The sequence below is a fragment of the Jaculus jaculus genome, chromosome 7 (assembly GCF_020740685.1).
Source record: "Jaculus jaculus isolate mJacJac1 chromosome 7, mJacJac1.mat.Y.cur, whole genome shotgun sequence".
Taxonomy (NCBI): Eukaryota; Metazoa; Chordata; class Mammalia; order Rodentia; family Dipodidae; genus Jaculus; species Jaculus jaculus.
In genome coordinates this window covers 62,447,562-62,460,008 of record NC_059108.1, presented here as the reverse complement: position 1 = coordinate 62,460,008, position 12,447 = coordinate 62,447,562, and the positions used below count along the sequence as shown (strand labels likewise).

The following is a 12,447-nucleotide window of genomic DNA, read 5'->3' as shown; positions in this document are numbered from 1 at the left end:
CCTTTCTTGTATTTGGAACTTTGATGGGATCATCTGGGCTTTAAAAGGCATGGATAAGGCTGGAGAGAAAGCTTAGGAATTAAAGCACTTGCCTTGAAAGCCAAAGGACCCAGGACTGATTTCCCAGGAATCATGTAAGCCAGATGCACAAGGTGGCACATACATCGGTAGTTTGTTTGCAGTGGCTGGAGGCTTTGGCATGTGCATTCTCTCTCAATCTCATAATAAATAAATAAAAAATATTAAAGGGCTTGGGTACTTTGTCCCTTCCAGATGTTTAGCAGGCAGCCTCTCTCATAGAGTAGATCTACACCATGATCACAGCTTTTCTTGGCAGATGACCCACAGTACTGTCATCCTGAGGTCTTCATTGCAACCTCATCTTCACCTTTACACATTTCTGCAGTGGTCTCATGGGACCTGCTTGTGTGGGGATGAACTTTCTACTCAGTGGTAAAGAAAAATGAAATTATGAAATTTTCAGGAATGAACTATAAGAATGAAACATGGGAATAATCTATGGGAAAGAACAGTGGAAGTATTATTTATGGACCTTACAAATAACTTTTCTGAGTATATTACTGTGAAATGCTAAATTCCTTGCTTGTAACTTGCCATAAATTTAATGTTAAAACTATGTAATCCTGCAGGTTGGGGGAGGGGGGAGCCCGAAAGAGAAGGCCGCGGGAAGCACAGGGCTTGGGACTGGACCCGGTGGCAGACTGGGCGGGGAGCGACGACCCAGGCACAGGGCCGCCCAGCGGCGGAGGCCACGAGTTAAGGGTGCAAAACATTGTAGACCAAGAAGCCATGGATAAGAGACGTGTAGGAGAAACATAAAATGGGGAATCATTCCTTGACCTGAAGAAGCCACCCACCTTCAACCCCCACCCCCCATCGCTATACAAAAGAGGAGCTATTGGATATAAAAGAACACCCCATTCCCGACAGAGGCCTTCATGTCTTTTTGAAAAAATACTACAGTGATGGTGTCTGGGACCCTGAGAAGTGACATGCCTCTCTCTACCCAGCCTCAGGACGGAGTTCACTAGCAGAAAGTCTGAAAAAAGAGTCAGATACTGACCAGCCTTCCCTGGCACGCAGAACAGTAGATCGGGAGCGTGTGAAGGAAGATGACCTGGATGTTGTTCCCAGCCCTCAGAGACGGAGCTTCGGCGGGGGTTGCCACGTGGCAGCGGCCGTGATCGCCCGCCGCTCAGGAAGCCCACTGGAGAAAGATGGCCACGGGCTTCGCCTGCTTTGTGGACGGAGGACCGGCAGTGTGAGGATAATCTCTGCCCAGACATCTGAAAAGGATCACCGCCTCAGCGACAAGGAACTTCAGGACCTGAGAGACAGAGACCGGGAGCGGGAGCGGGACTACAAAGACAAGCGTTTCAGGAGGGAGTTTGGGGACAGTGAAGGCGTCTTTGGTGAGCGCAGAAGAAATGACTCATACACTGAGGAGGAACCAGAACGGTTCTCAGCAGGACCCATGAGTCAGTCTGAAACCATTGAGATGACTGGCTTTGATGACAAGATACTAGAAGAGGATCACAAAGGTAGAAGAACGCAGAAACGGACTGCCTCTGTAAGGGAAGGCATAGTGGAATGCAATGGAGGAGTAGCTGAAAAGGACGAGGTGGAAGTCATCCTGGCCCAGGAGCCCACCACTGACCAGCAAGTACCGAGGGACGCTGTCCTGCCTGAGCAGTCCCCAGGAGAATTTGATTTTAATGAATTCTTTAATCTTGACAAGGTGCCATGCTTGGCTTCGATGATTGAAGGTGTTTTGGGAGAAGGGTCAATGTCTGCCAGTCGGTTCAGCAGGTGGTTCTCTAACGCAAGCCAGTCAGGAAGCAGGTCCAGCATCCTTGGGTCTATACCACAGGAAGAGCTGAAGAGACTCAGGTCTGGAACAAGCCATCCTCTCTCCTGGACAAAACTCGGGGAATTATTTTGCTCTTATACCATTGGAAGATCATGCTGAAAATAAAGTAGACATTTTAGAAATTCTACAAAAAGCCAAAGTGGATTTAAAACTTCTTATTCCCAGCGTTTCTGCAAATAAGGAAATACTTAAAGAGAGTTCACACTCGGGGGTTGTACTGTCAGTGGAAGAGGTAGAAGCAGGGCTCTAGGGCTTGAGAGTGGACCAACGAGTGACACATATGGCTCCCTTCATGGCAGAGCGCCTAGAGGAGATGCCGAATGCCATCGCCAGCAGTCGACACGTGAAGAAAGACATGTCGGGCTGGAGAGATGGCATAGTGGTTAAGACGCATGCCTGTGAAGCCTAAGGACCCAGGTTCGATTCTTCAGGTCCCACATAAGCCAGATGCACAATGGTGGCACATGCATCTGGAGTTTGTTTGCAGTGGCTAGGTGCCCTAGCATGCCCATTCTCTCTCAGTCACTCTCTGTCTCTAATAAATAAATTAAAAAAAAAAAAAGACATGTCGACTTTGACACGTCAAGAAAGATGTGTCAACTTTCAAAAAACTAGTGAGCACCATGAAGGCCAGTGGGATGTTGCCTTCTCAGCCCGAAGTCAGCCGAAACCTTGAAAGTCATTTGTTGACGCCAACTGAGATTCCAAGACAGCCTGTCCCTAAGAACATCCTATAGGAACTTTTGGATCAACCAGTTCAGAAACCTGCTTCTTCCAGTCTTCTGAGTGGCCTCATGGGGAGCTTGGAGCCTACTGCATCCTTATTGGGCCAGAGAGCACCCTCTCCTCCCATGACATAGTGTTTCAAACTCGAGCATCCTCGGCAGACTACCTTCGTCCAAGGATACCATCACCACTTGATTTCATATCAGGACCCCAGCAGCTGCTTGGAGATCCATTCCAAGGCATGCACAAGCCCATGAGCCCCTTCACAGCACAGATGAGCCATCTAGAGTTGCAGCAGGCAGCTTTGGAGGGCCTGGCCCTGCCACATGACCTAGCAGGACAGGCAGCAAACCAGCCTGGTTTTACCAAACCACAAATCGGCAGAACCAGAGATGGATTCAGAAACAGGCAGCAGAGAGTGTCAAAGTCATCAGTGCCAGTGCACGGAGGAAGTTCGTCGTCCCCTGCTCCTGCTGCTTCCATGACAAGCATGCTCTCTCTCTCTCCTTCACCCCTACCTCAGTGATCCAGAAGATGTACAAGAGCAGGGGGAGAAGCAAGGAGGAGCCTGCGCTGGGGAAGATGGTTCCCAGCAACAGTAAGGAGGACGCCCGGAAGGCCGGGGTGACACACTCTCTCAGCCCGAGAACCTGCTGTCCTCTAACTCCATATCCAATACTGATCGAGACTCTTCTACAACAAAGCCCAAAGTTTCAACATTACAGCGGTCTTCATGCTCCACACCCCTGTCACAGACCAGGCTTTACACCAAAGAACAAGATTATCGACCAAAAACTGCCGGGAGGAAAACACCCACGTTGGCATCTCTGGCGCCAGGGACATCTTTTCTGTGCCCTGCTCATCAAGTTCCCATCCTTCCCCATGATCCTATTGTCAGGCCTGCTCACCAGCTTCACCCAGGGTTGGTCCAGAGGATGCTAGCCCAGGGAGTACATCCACAGCATCTTCCAAGTCTGCTCCAAGCTGGTGTGCTTCCTCTGGGAATGGACTTGACTCACTTACAGGGAGTCTTGGGCCAATCCTAGGTCAGCCCTTTTTCCCATTAACTGCTGCTAACCATCCCCTCCTCAGCCCGTGTCCTAGGACACCTCTGCATCTGGCAATGATGCAGCAGCAACTGCAGCGCTCAGTTTTGCTTCCTCCGGGTTCTGGTTCCCAGGCTGCGGCCATCAGCCAGCAGCAGCACATGCCCAGCGGGGCAGGCCTGCCCCACATGCACTCCCAGATGGAGCTTCGCCCCAGCCACAGGAACAGCTCCCCCGTGGGTCTTGCCAAATGGTTTGGCTCAGTTGTACTCCAGCAGCCCCTGTCCTCCATGCCCACCAGTCATCAGCATCGATGAACTGGAATACCGACAGTGAACAGGGCAGGCTGGACCCATGGAGGGGGGGACTCAGGACTCTACTTCTCATCTGTTTGTCACTTTTACGTGGAGCTGTTTAGAGGACTCGCGTACCTAGCATAATATGCATTATGACCGAAGGACGTAAGCCCGTTGAGTGAAGCCTACATGATCTGAATATGGATACAGTGCTGTCAATCCGGCAACCAGTCTTTCTTTTGTAAGATATGTGAATGAAGTGTTGGTGTCTTCACCAAGAGGTGGCACCTAAGGGTTCTGAGAAAATAAAATGTACAGACCCTTATGTTCAGACTTGTGTGCAAACTTTTGTACATACATAGAGGAAAGCTTCTTTGAACTTAATACAGCTGTATATAAAATGGCTATTAGTTAAGCCTGTGTCAATTGTTTGGATTTTTTTCACGTGTACATTTGAGATTTCTTTTCTTTTGGTTTATTACAATTGCATATGCTGAGTGTGAAAAAAAAAAAAAAAAAACAACTATGTAATTTATCCATTTAAAGCAGTGTGACCAGGTTTCCTCTGCCTGGATAGCTCAAATGACTAATTGTTTTCTTTTTTCTCTTTTTTCAAGGTAGAGTTTCACTCTCGTCCAGGCTGACCTGAAATTCACTAGGTAGTCTCAAGGTGGCCTGGAACTCATGGTGATCCTCCTACCTTTGCCTCCCAAGTGCTGGGATTAAAGGTGCAGGCCACCACACCCGGCCCTCAAATGATCAATATTGACAAGCAATGTTTAGAGATGCAGACTGACCTTAAGCGAAGCTCTCTATGCAATTTCCTCAGAGACCTGATTGGGTTCTCCACTTTGAGCAAGCATAGATGCATAAGTGCTAACCATCCTCTTGGTGTTAGCATACCCTGTGTTCAAGGCAATGAGAAAAAAAAAAAAAGAGGAAATCAAATGAAACAGGGTGTTGAATGACCCAGAAGTTTCAGGAATGAAAGTGTAGGTCACCCTTCCTGGAAAGAACCAAGGCCTACTGAAGTGCTTGCTAAGCATAGAATAAGTATAGAATGGGTGGTAAAAGAAGGTACTAACAAGTTCTGAAGCATGTGGGGTGGTTTCTTCAGAAGGAGGAAATGAAGAGATAAAAAAGGTGCAAGGTAGTTGAGGGTAACAGGAATGCCCAAAGTTTTTTTTTTTTTTTTTTTCTTTTTTCTTGGCTAGAAGTAGGAAATGTTCTGAAGTCTGTAATAGGGAATCTGACTATTCCTTTATCTATTTTTCTCTAAAACCTGACAGGAAGGTATGAATGAAATTACTAGGCTCCTGAGCATATGACATGGTATCTGTTTTTTCATTACTTGTTCCATAAAGGAGTTTCCCTTCCCTAGAAATCTGCTAGAAAGATGTGAATAAGATTGCAAAATGCCTAGACACCTGACACGGGAACCTGACTCACCAGTTAAGCTTCCATCCAATACATTCCCATAAAAGTCCCAAATCAATCAGTAGGTGTTTTGTTGTTGTTGTTGCTGTTTTGTTTTGCTTTGCTTTGTTATTGCCATTTCCAGGGATACTTTTTGTCTTACAGGAGTTTTTCCTTCTTTCTTTCTCTTAATCTCTGTAATACAATCTAAACTGCACCTGCTCTGGTCTGTTGATTTCATTATTAAATTCATAAGGTAGGAACCTGGAGGCCACTGACTCTGTCCAACTACCAGTTGAGAATGACTTTGTCATTTGTCAAGATATTCCAAATTCCTGTAGCAATCCCAGTTTAGGCCACCTGATCAGTTACAGAAATGAAGATTTTAATTTCCATGACTGTTTCTGTCTTATTTTGTTTAGACTATCTGTGTATATATGGGCACATTTTTAACAGGAAGATACTTTTAGTTTTCTTTTCTCTCTTTCTTTACTATGTAATATAAGATTGGTTGCAATAATATCAGCAGTTAAGTGTTGTTAAATCTATATTTTTAAATTATTGGATACTTGAGATTAAGCATTCCTCAAGAGATTTTGCCATGTACTTGGAGTAGGGTAAAGCTTTGCATTTCCTGTTATACATGAGAAATACACCATGTTAAGTGTACATATACTCTTGTTATTGTCTCAATCTGGAAATTAAGCATAAGGAGATTTCACTTCTAGTAGAAATACCTTGGTGTCAAAGTAACAAGAGGTGGACTTGTGACCATTAAATTGTATAAACTTGATCAAATCAGAAATCAAGTAACAGACATGCCTCTTGGGCAGGTCTGTGAGGATGTTTTCAACAAGCTTACTGGGGAGGAAGACTTTCACTCAGAGTGTGCAAATCTTCCAGTAGCAGTAGCTTTAGGGAACACAGAGCTTTTTGCCTCCTGTACTGGTGCATGCCTCTACCTTGCTGATGCAATCCTTATAGATGTGGAAGCTAGCCTCATTGGTCTCCCAATGTAGACTGAAAACCAGCAGCTGTCCAGAAATAATCTAGGCCATCAGTGCCAGTTTGAGACTGCTGAGGCCTCCAGCCTCATGGGTGGAAAAATTACCTGGTTCTTAGGTTCCCCAGGCTACAGACAACCATTGTTGGACTTCGCAGCCCATGTCCTGCAAGCAAACCTAATAAATCCCCTTCATAATTAAGCATATTCATTTTATATTTCTGTTCCTCTGAAAAACCCTGGCTAGTACTGACAGTTAAACTTCATTCTGAGGAAAGAAGCTCTTTGAGCTTGCAATAAAAACTAAATGTGGATATTTTGGGCATAATTCTTGAGTCAAATTATAAAATACTTTGGAGACAATAGTAGCTCTTGATTTTTCTATTTAATTTCTCATTTCCAATATCACAATGGCATAAATTATGACCATTACATACCAAAGAGGCAGATGGGATGAGAGAGACTGACAATAAATCCCATTCTCATAGCATGACTATATTTTGTGGAATGGGCAAACATTCACTTCTCACTTTGCCTATAATATTTCTTACCTTAATGAACAGGTCCATTTAGTAACTGAAGTAATTCACATACTTCTCTTGACCTTAACTTCCATATAACACTAGAAGCAAATAGTTCTAATACCATTTAATTGATCACCTCTTTTCTCTAGTTGGAAATATCCTACTTAAGTCTTATGTTATATACTCCTTGAATAACTGCTGCAGCCTAAATTGGTCTTCTGTACATCCAATATCATCCATTGAAATCCATGCCAAAAGATCCCACAAGAGAGCTTTTTAAATGAAGCTAGTGTATCTTTCATACACTTGAAATTTCTTAAGTTTGCATCAATATATGTCCCTAAATATGGGCTTTAGTGTCCCTATATTAGACTTGCTGTTTAAAATGTATTCCATAATTTAGACTATGCATTTAAAACACGTTTCTAAGGAGATTCAAAGGCACCCAAATGAATGCTTACAAACACTACCCTAAATGAGGATGCCTTTAGCAGTCAGTCACACTATTGTGTGATGCCTGTAGTTTTCCAGTACTCATGAAAACATGTGCAAGGTCAGCCAGAAGTCTTTACTGAATTCTAGTGAGTTCTACTCTTTCTGGTTGTGATGGATAATATTCATTTTCAACTGGTATGTATTTAGAATCATTAAAGGCAGGTATGTCGAGGCTGTTTTTAGGGTGGTTTAACTAAGGTGGAAAAAAAAACCCAAATAAACAAACTCACAAATGCAGTTGATGCCATTACATGGACTGAAATAAAAAAGGGAAGATGGAGGAAGCCAGTTGATCCTCACACTGACCTCTCACTATTTCCTGACTGCAGATGCAAAATGACCATCTGTGTTATGCTTCTGTAATCACAGGTAGATCTGCTCTCACCACCATGCCTTCCCTGCCATGATGGACGATATTCTCAAATTATGAGCCAAAATAAACCCTTCTTCACTTAAGCTGCTTTTGTCAGATATTTTATCAAGACATCAGGAAAAGTACCTAATACACTGTGCCACTCAAAATTTGTAGTTTCTTATCAGCAACTGAGTAGATAAAATTATGCTATAATATAGAATTCAACATTATTATATTCTAGGTAGGCACTTTAGTGAACTTAAACTCTTCTATTTGAACAGAGAGTAAAGAATATAGACATATTTCTACCTCTGCCTTGAACTTCTAATATAATATCCACTGGTCACTTGCAAAACAAATGTAGCTTGTCGCAATTAAGATATACTATATACATATTGAAATTAGGAAAAATTATTAAAAGATATTAAATATATTGCTAATAATTTTATAATATTTGTTCTACATGTGAAATGAGAATATTGTGGACATATTGAGTTGAAAAAATACATTACTGAAATTAATTTTTGTGTGAATTCACTGTTTGAATACAGCTACTTAAGATGTGGAAGTTTATTTTTCACTTGTATTATATTTCTTTTTGATGATACTGATCTAAAATATACTATTTTTAAAAATTTTGGTCACTGAATTTATTGGGTTAGTGGTGGATAAGGAGAATTTTCTTGTAATGTCCCTTTGAGGTTATAAGAAAACAGGGGAGGAAATTGATGATAGAATTTTGGAGAGAGAGAGAGAGACAGAGAAGAGAGAGAGAGAGAGAGAGAGAGAGAGAGAGAGAGAGAGAGAGATCCTGATGGCATTAAGCCCCTGAATCCAGCCACTCCAGGACCTGAAGCCCCTTTTGCTCTTAAGGAAATGATAGACAGGGTGACATTAGCAAGTTACTTCCCTTCTTGAAGCTTCAGTGTCTGCTGAAGTCCAGTGTGAACTGCCCCTTCTAGGTCCTCAGGTGATCACATTTTTGTACACCATACCTTCTCACCCATTAACTTCAAGCAATTAGACTTCTTTCAGCTTATTAAAATCACCAAACTCATGGCCATGTTTGATCCTTGTGCCAATCCTTTCCACAGCATGGCTTCCTACTCTATCTAACATCAGGGTCTTGCCTTGCTGCCTCCACCATAACTGTGTGTTGCATCACCTTTTAAAAGGAAGTGTGCATCATCTACTATATCTGAGAGTGTTTACTGAATTCTTGTTATTGTGTGTATGTCTGGTTCCATGATCTTGACCAGGATCTCCATGAGAGCAGATTATGGCAAAGGTTAAGCCCTCAGACGATGCTAGAGTGACAGCCACCATGAACATGGACTTTGGCCTATTGCATGCCAGGGACTTCACTGATTAACAGATGAACTCTTTGCAATGACCCTGTTTGAGGTGAATACTTTCTTATACATTTGTCAGATGATGAAACAATAGCAGAGGGAAGTTAAATCTCTCATAGAATGATGCCTTGACCTAGATAAAAACTTTTGAATATTGTATAAATCAACAAAGGAAAATGAATAGGAACCAAGTTCTACAAGACAGTGAATTTCTGCTACATTTCACCTGTTTTTTGCTTTGTAAAGTTAACTGTTGTTATTTGAGAGGTTGACTAGTGAAGCTAATGATTTTTGTGACCACATAATTTCCTGATTTGAAATATGATACAAAAGCAGTACTGACATTGGAAATACCTCAGAGATAGTCAGAAATAACTTTCTATGTGACAGCACATATCAGTGTTCTAAGAGAAATCATAACATCAGCATTTTACAAAGCTTTGGGAGACTTTAAAAAGTAAAGAAATTGAGATTGGGTTAGGTGAAATCCAACAGAAGGTTTAACAAGAGATATTGTTCTGCTACAATTCCCACCAAGGGAGTTCAATTTCAACAGTGCTAATCTTTCTATAGTGGTATAAGATTAAATTTTGTGTCTCTAAGAAAAAATTTTCAAAGTAATCCCAGTTGAACTTGCTTCCTAGAAATCTCTGCTTTGGTACTATTCAGGTACCACATCTGCTTTTCCAGGGACCACAGACCTACTTCCCTCAGTGATACCTTCTCTATTTGATATTGTAAATGTAGAATTCTTTTCTCCAGTATAATTAAATAAGGTTTCTATTCTTTTTTAAAAATGCATGAAATTTTAACATTGAAATATTTTTACTTTAATTTTGTCCATCTTTGGCTTCTGATAATGCAAATTGGTATAAGGCTTAAGAGTATTATAATTGTTTTATCCCCCTTTATATTAGCTATACTGATAATGGTTATACATAATATATAACTATTATTACTTTACTTATTATTATAACTGACATATATATAGATTCCTACAAAACACCCAGACAAAAGGGGGGGGGCTGGAGAGATTGCTTACTGGTTAAGCACTTGTCTATGAAGCCTAAGAACCCTGGTTCAAGGCTTGATTCCCTAGTACACATGTAAAACAGATGCACAAAGTGTTGCTTGTGTCTGGAGTTCATTTGTAGTGGCCAGAGGCATGATGCACCTATTCTCTCTCTATCTATCTCTCTTTCTATTACTCTCAAATAAATAAGTAAAATAAACAAAAAAAAATAGGAAAAAACAAAAAACAACATCACCTCATGGTCAACATCAGGTGGACAACAGCAACAGGAGAGTGTGCAAAACACTGGGAAGAGGAAGATGCTATAACACCCAGAAGCCTGCCCCCAACAATACAATTCCAGGAGTCTCCAATTCCCAAATTGTCACCAGCTGGGGACTTAATATTCAAAATATATGAATTTTTGGGAGACACCTAATTCAAATGACTGCAACATAATGAGTAAACAGTCACAGAAAGAAAGAATAATAATGAATTACATATCTATATTCATGTATATCATTTATTCAAAAGTGAAGGTTGTTCTGATTTAGTTTTCATATGGAAAATTAATCTAGAATGTTGTGTTTCTTGTGCTATTGATAATGCTTCTTTAACTAGGAATCAGGTAGAATGCTGCCAATTAAGGGGCATTTCAGGGACCTTCATTCCAAATAAGTCAGTCAAAATAAAAGGTCAGGATGACATCAGTCCTGTTCTTCTAGTCCTGGTGTTGTATGGATGGCAAGCAGCAGCCAGCTGCGATGACAGGCGATAGATCCAAATGACTGCGGATGTGTTAACATTTTTCCATTTCTAAGCCATCCTTAAAGAAAATCATGAAAGGAGTTACACCATCCTCACGGTCGTCCAGGAGAGCAGCCATGCCATCTGGATTCATATTTTCACCAATAAAAAACTGGTAGTTATTGAAATTAGCAAGAATGTGCTTGATTTGCTCTGCAGCCCCTGTCATAAAAGGCTTTACTCTTTCTGGTTTCTGGTCTTCAAGTTTGCCTTTGAGTGATTTCATGTAATCTTTGATGTACTTTTGTAGGCCTCTTTTGTGAAGCTGGTTTCCTGCAGGTGATGGTTCATGACAATATCAACACCAAAGACTACTGCGCTTTCAGTACCTTCGCCCCCCAGGCCTTCAGCGGAGGCATTTCCACCGATGAGCGAGTCATCGATGTTACCCTGTCTTCTACTAACCATCTTGCCCTCCACCTCTAGGCACAAGCCGTCTGCGATCTCCCGGATCTTGTAGATGTCGGAGAACAGCTCATCGTGGCTGTTGAGGTCCGGGTAGATGATCGTGATGGCGGCTGGAGGGAGACGGTGGGGCGCTAGCCTAGGAGCTCCGAGCGAGCGCTGCAGCCTGAGCGGCGCTGGGGTGGGGGGTGGGGAGCAGGAGGAAAAGGCCCTCAGGTATTTTTTGATTAAGTTTCCTACTTGGTCTTCAAGGGGCAGAGCCCTGCTGAAGGAGGTATGTCACTGGGGGCAGATCTTGTAGTCCATTCCTGCTAGGTGTCTAGAGAGCCACTTTGAGGTCAGGTTGTTTGTGCTTTCTGGTGCTGGCTTTTCCCTCTCTGCTATGAGCTTCCCCTGGAATTAGAAAGTCTGAAATAAACACCTGCTTCCCATAAGCAGTTTCTGGTCATATGTTAGCCCCAGCAACAAGATGACATAACTGCAACACTGACTATATTCTTGTCTAGCATGTGGGATAGTGTGTGCAAAAGTTTGATCTATCACATGGAAGGACTTTGGTGTTCAGCATTTCTGAAGATAAACTAGGAATGAACTAGAAGAACAAACTGTGGGAATTAACTATGAGAATGAAATATGGGAATGAATTAGGGGAAAGAACTGTGAGAATATTTCATAAGGACCTTACAAGTAACTTTTCTGATATTATTGCTATGAGGTGCTAAATTCCTTACTTGTAACTCTCCCTGAAGTTAATTTTACAACTATGTAATCCACCCATTTTTATAGCAATATGACTAGGTTTCCTCTGCCTTGACCTGAAGAGCACAGATGGCCAATATTGACAAGCAGTGTTTAGAGATGCTGACTGATCTTTAGCTGTGCTCTCTGCTCAGTTACTCAGTAGACTGGTTGGATTCACAACCAACATACATGGGTAAAAAGTGTTGAACCACGGAATACAAGAAGGTCAGTAACAGATTGTTCACAGATCTGTTGAAGATAATAGGTATGATAACATTTTTAAATGGCATGTGAATATGTTCAGGATCATCAGAGTCTAACGGATCATACACCAAACTGCTTCTGTTAACAAATGTTTAAACATAAAAAGCCAAAAGA

General features: G+C 42.1%; 2 pseudogenes; one reads left to right on the top strand and one right to left on the bottom strand.

The window, feature by feature from the left end:
- Positions 1-782: 782 nt before the first annotated feature.
- Positions 783-3,999, top strand: LOC101615553 (annotated as a pseudogene).
- A 6,793-nt stretch (positions 4,000-10,792) lies between these two features.
- LOC101602726 lies at positions 10,793-11,331 on the bottom strand (annotated as a pseudogene).
- Positions 11,332-12,447: the final 1,116 nt, after the last annotated feature.